This window comes from Gracilinanus agilis, chromosome 4 (genome assembly GCF_016433145.1).
Source record: "Gracilinanus agilis isolate LMUSP501 chromosome 4, AgileGrace, whole genome shotgun sequence".
Taxonomy (NCBI): Eukaryota; Metazoa; Chordata; class Mammalia; order Didelphimorphia; family Didelphidae; genus Gracilinanus; species Gracilinanus agilis.
This window is the reverse complement of record NC_058133.1, coordinates 507,372,081-507,377,600: the sequence shown is the minus strand read 5'-3', so window position 1 is coordinate 507,377,600 and position 5,520 is coordinate 507,372,081.

Here is a 5,520-nt window from a genome sequence, read left to right as displayed (position 1 = left end):
GAAGCACTAAGTACTTTGGGCTGGCCAGCAGTTACACAGATTCCTCCACAACAATTAAAAAAAAATTTTTTTTTAACCCTTACCTTCCATCTTGGAATCAAAAATGTGTATTGGTTCCAAGGCAGAAGAGTGGTAAGGGTAGGCAGTGGGGGGGTCAAATGACTTGCCCAGGGTCCCACAGCTGGGAAGTGTCTGAGGCCAGATTCGAACCCAGGATCTCCTGTCTCTAGGCCTGGTTCTCAATCCACTGAGTTACCCAGCTTCTCCCCTTTCCATAACAATTTTAAAGCCACTCTGTGTGGTGGCCTGGTGTGGTAGTCAGAAGACTGCATCTGCAGTGAGGAGATCTGGGTTCAAATCTTGGCCTTGCCACTTATAACCTCTGTGACCTTAGACAATTCTTTGACCTCTCTGGGACTTAGTTTTCTCCTTTGTAAAATGAAGGGGTTGACCTAGATGGTCCTTTCTAGCTTTAAATTCTCCAAAGATCCTCATATAGGAAGAATGGGCAAAAATTTGAACCGACTCAATCCAGTCCAGTGGAAAGTGGTTTCTTTCCATTACAGAAAGATTCCTGGAAACCTTCTCATTAGTAGAGAATAATGGCCTAATTTCTTGAATTTATGCAGGGTCAGTGGGTCATGATGGATGGATAAAGGCCTGGATTTGTTGTCAGAAGATCATAGATTTAGGTCTGGGAAGGAACTTAGAGGTCATCTAGTCTGAGGCCCAGATAAGGGGAGTGACTTCTCCAAGGTCATACAAATAATAAGTAGCAGAGCTGCAACCTGAACCCAGATCTGACTCCCAATGGAACACTCTTTCTACTGCACCACGTCAGGAAAGCTCAGGTTGAAATCCTGCCCCTGACACTGAGTAGAAATGAGATCATGAGTGGCTTCGCCTCTTTAAGCCTCAATTTGCTTATCTATAAAATGGGGAGAATTATACTTGTAGTCCCTCAGGTGATTGCTGAGAGGCACAGATGAGATTCATGGCTGTTAAGGGCTTTACAAACATTAAAATATATAATATCTGTTATTAGACTTCCTCATTGTTATCATTGTTGTCACCTCCCTCCTCCTTCTTCATTCTCCTCCTTCTTCTCTTCCTCCTCCTTCTCCTCCTCCTTCTCTTCCTCCTCCTTTTCCTTTTCCTCATTCTGGGCTTCTGATCCCTTTTGCCTCAGCAGACATTCAGCTACAGCATGGTTTGGTCTTGGAGATCAACAGGAAAAAGTATGCTCTATTGCGTTGACAAACAGGTTCCCAAGTCCTACGTCACAATACTTTGGCCAGTCAGAAAAGGGCTTCTTTCAAAAAATATTCTAAACACTAAACATTCTAAAAACATGCTTCTCAGCCCAGAGTAGGCACTTAATAAAGGCTTTTCCATTCATTTATTGAATATCTATACTGTGGGTATAAAATCAAGTCTTCCTAATCCCATGTCACCCTGGAGGTGGTTCTTTCCTTACTCCTTGTGACTTTACCAAGTCTAAACACAGGGGAAGGGAGTTTTCCAGGATGCACCTAAAAAGTACCTCTCTGCCTATTTCCTGATGCTCTGACCTCACCTAGAAAGAGCACTGACCTGAGGGTCAGGAGACCTTATTCTGGTCCTGGCTCTGCTTCTCACAAGCTGGCTGCTATTTGGTGTGTCATTTCTCTTTTCTGGGTCTCATTCTTCTCATCTACTAAATGGACACAATAGTGTCACCATACCATGGTTGTTGTGACCACCAAACTTGAAAATGGATGTCAAAGTATATTTTTGTCCTCGAGTCCCCAGTTCCTGAGGCAGCTGGATGGCACCGTGGGTAGAGTGCTGGGCCCGGGGTCAGTAAGATTCCTCTTTATGAATTCAAATCTGATCTTAGACACTAACCTTGTGAGCCTGGGCAAGTTACTTAACCGTGTTGGCTTCCTTTTCCTCATCTGTCAATTGAGTTGCTGAAGAAAATGTCATTATACGGCAGGATCTTGGCTAAGAAAACTCCAAATGGGGTCACAAGGAATCAGACATGACTGAAGAACAGTAACAACCCCAGTGCTTGGCACCTTGCCTGCCATCTAGTAGTCATGTCTTCCTGGGCGGTCCCCATAGCTTCTTTGCTTCAAATTTAGAGTCCCACTTGTGCCTCCTGCCCCATTTCTTCTATCTGCTCCCTTGGCAGGGTCAGAGTCATCCCCAACTTTGCTCTTGTGGTCTACCTGCCTGCTGAGCACACCTGCTTACTTGCCCTTCCAATCTCCCTCACCATCCTTAATCTTGGTTGACTCCTCCTCACTTAGTCTTTCTGCTGCCCTCTGCTGTCAGCAATAGTCACAGCTTGGCTTTCCCTTCCCCTTAGGAGAAGGCACCCAATCCAGGGGCCAGAACTCCTCTAGAAAGCTAATGCTGTTGCTGGTGTAGTTGTGAATTAATCCAATCATTCTGGAAGACAATTGGAACTATGCCCAAAGGGCTTTAAAAGATTCCTTGCCTCTTGATCCAGTGAAACCACTACTGGGTTTGTATCCCAAAGAGATAAAAAGAAACTTGGCAAGGACCTGTTTGTACAAAAATATTTATAGCTGTGCTCTTTGTGGTGGCATGAAAACTGAGGGGATGCCCATCAATTGAGGAATGGCTGAACAAATTGTGGTATATGATGGTGATGGAATACCATTGTGCTATAAGGAATGGTGAATTGCTGGATTTCTATAAAAACTGGGAAGACTTCCATGAACTGATGCAAAGTGAAATAAGCAGAACCAGGAGAACATTGTACACAGTAACTACAATATTGTAGGATGAGCAAATGTGATTGACTCTCCTAATAATAACAATGCAGCAATCCAGGACAATTCTGAGGGGCTTGTGACAAAGAATGCTATTCACATCTAGAGGAAGAACATGATTTATCACCTGTTTATATGGGTATAGGATTTGGGGTTTTGGTTTAAAAGATTATTACAACAATGAATAATGTGGGAAAAGGTTTTGAGCGATAATAAATGTGAGATTGCTTGTCAGTTCTGGGAGGGGGAGGAAAAAGGCGAGGGAAACAACGAGAATCATGTAATCACGGGGAAATTATTTTTAATGAAATAAAAAGAAAACTAATGCTGAGGTACAGCTAGGTGGCTCAAGGAATAGAATGCCAGGTCTGAGGTTGGAAGAACCTGGGTTCAAATGTGACCTCATATGCTTCCTAGCTGTGATATCCTGGACAAGTCATTTAATTCTGTATGACTAGCCCTTGCCCTTTAGTCTTAGAGTTGTTACTAAGACAGAAAGTAAGGTTGGGGGTTTATTTTTTTAAAGAAAACTAATGCTGATACCCAGATTGTGCACCCTGGTGTCACTCAAAGGAGAAATCCAGAAGGTGCTCTCCTGTATAAAACATCAAAGCATCTGATGTTGTCCTTTATTCTTGCTTGGGTCAGGGCTCTCAGAACCATGGACACCTCTCCATTACCTCTGGACTGCTCAGTGTGAGTATTTCTGGGAGTAGTTAACCCAGATGGGCTCACTTTAGGCTTAGGGGCCTGAAGAATTGCCTTGAGCCTGGAAACCAGGGAGGAAAACATATTCTTCATCATTATCTGTCTCCTTAGTCTTCCTCCTTGATTCATTAATAGGCTCTTACATCTAGAACTACTAGGCCAAATTTGACCAACTTATTAATTTTATACATGAGGAAACTGAGGCCCAGGGAGGTTAAGTGACTTTTTTGTTATTGTTCATTTCTGCCTTACTCTTCATGACCCCATGTATGCTAGTCATCCTTGGGGTTTTCTTGTTGAGCATACTGGAGTGGTTTGTCATTTCATTCTGTAGTGTATCCTTTTTCTAGGCAATAAGAGGTTAAATGACGTACCCAGGGTCACACAGCTAGGAAATATCTGAGGCCAGATTTGAACTCAGATATTTCTAACTTCAGGCTCAGCTTTCTCTCCATTGATTTTTTTTTTTAAACCCTTAACTTCTGTGTATTGGCTCACAGGTGGAAGAGTGGTAAGGGTGGGCAATGGGGGTCAAGTGACTTGCCCAGGGTCACACAGCTGGGAAGTGTCTGAGGCCAGATTTGAACCTAGGACCTCCTGCCTCTAGGCCTGACTCTCAATCCACTGAGCTACCCAGCTGCCCCCCCTTTCTATCCATTGAGTCACCCAACTATTATTTTTTCCATTTACTTAGGAAGACATTAAAGGTGAGAGAGATTGAATGATTTGATCAGGGTTACCTAGCTGGTATCTAAGGTGGAATAGATTTCAAATCTCTCACTCCTTCCACTGCTCTATTAAGCTTTTCAATTAGATCTAAAGGATTTTTTCAAGAAGTAGCTCAGTACTGTTTCTATGCTACAGGGACAAAGAAAGACCTTGGAGAGCAGCATGACAGTGTAAAGTGGGCTGGGTCAGGAATCAGAGAACCTTGCTTCAGATCCTGCCTCTATCCATTTCTATCTCTGTGCCCTTGAGCAAATCACTGGACCTTTCTGGGCCTCAGTTTCCTCAACTGCAAATTGAGAGATTTGGACTAGATGACCTCTGATGTCCCTTCCAGCTCTAAAATGAAGATCTGTGGATTCAACCACCCTCACAGAGATCAAGTGACTTGCCCAAAGTCACATAGGTAAGGATTGGCTAAACCAAGATAGAAAGCCAATGCTTTAATCCCAAATTCCAGGGGTCTGGGTAAGCCAGAATGCCACAACAATTTTACTTTGGCAAGTGTTTGTCCAACAAATGCCAGGAGCCCTAATTTTCCTAAGGTTTTCTAAACATATACTTGTTCTTTTCTTCATTTTCTTTCCTTTTAAATGAACAATTATTTAAATTAAATTAACATCTATTTTCTCTCCCATCTTTCTCCCCTCATTAAAAACAAAACAAAACAGAAGAAATTTTTAAAAAATTAAATCCTTGTAACAGATGAAGAAAATAAAGCAAAATAAATGCTTTCTTTGGCTAAGGCCAAATATGTATGCCTCATTCTCTATCTTAAGTCAATTTCCTTTCTTCTTCCATTCTAATAAACAAATTAAAAAATTAAACCAATCCTCTAATACATCTCTACAAAATCCAGCAAAACAAATTCCCATGTTAGTCCCATTCAAAGAAGCTTGTTTTCTTCTGCATCTCCCATTCATCACTTCTCTCCATCAGGAGATCAGTGGCAACTTTCATCTTGATTCTTTTGAATTCCTGCTTTTATCACAGCATTGATCAGAATTCTAGTGTCTTTCAAAGATTCCCCACCCCCCATTACATTATTATTGTATAAATTGACTGATATTTCGTGTTGGAGTTAGTAAATCCTCTCACCTCATCCAGAATCTGACATTTCTTAACTGGGTAACCCTGGGCCAGATCTTAGGTCCTAAAGGAAGTCCTTAAAGGGTGGATGGAATCTGTCCTGGTGGAAGGAACATCCACATCCAGAATTTAACTTTGAAGCCTGAAATAAGGGGGGAGGGTATTATATAAATGTAGTAAAGGGGTTAAAATGATTCCCTCACTATAGTGGGAA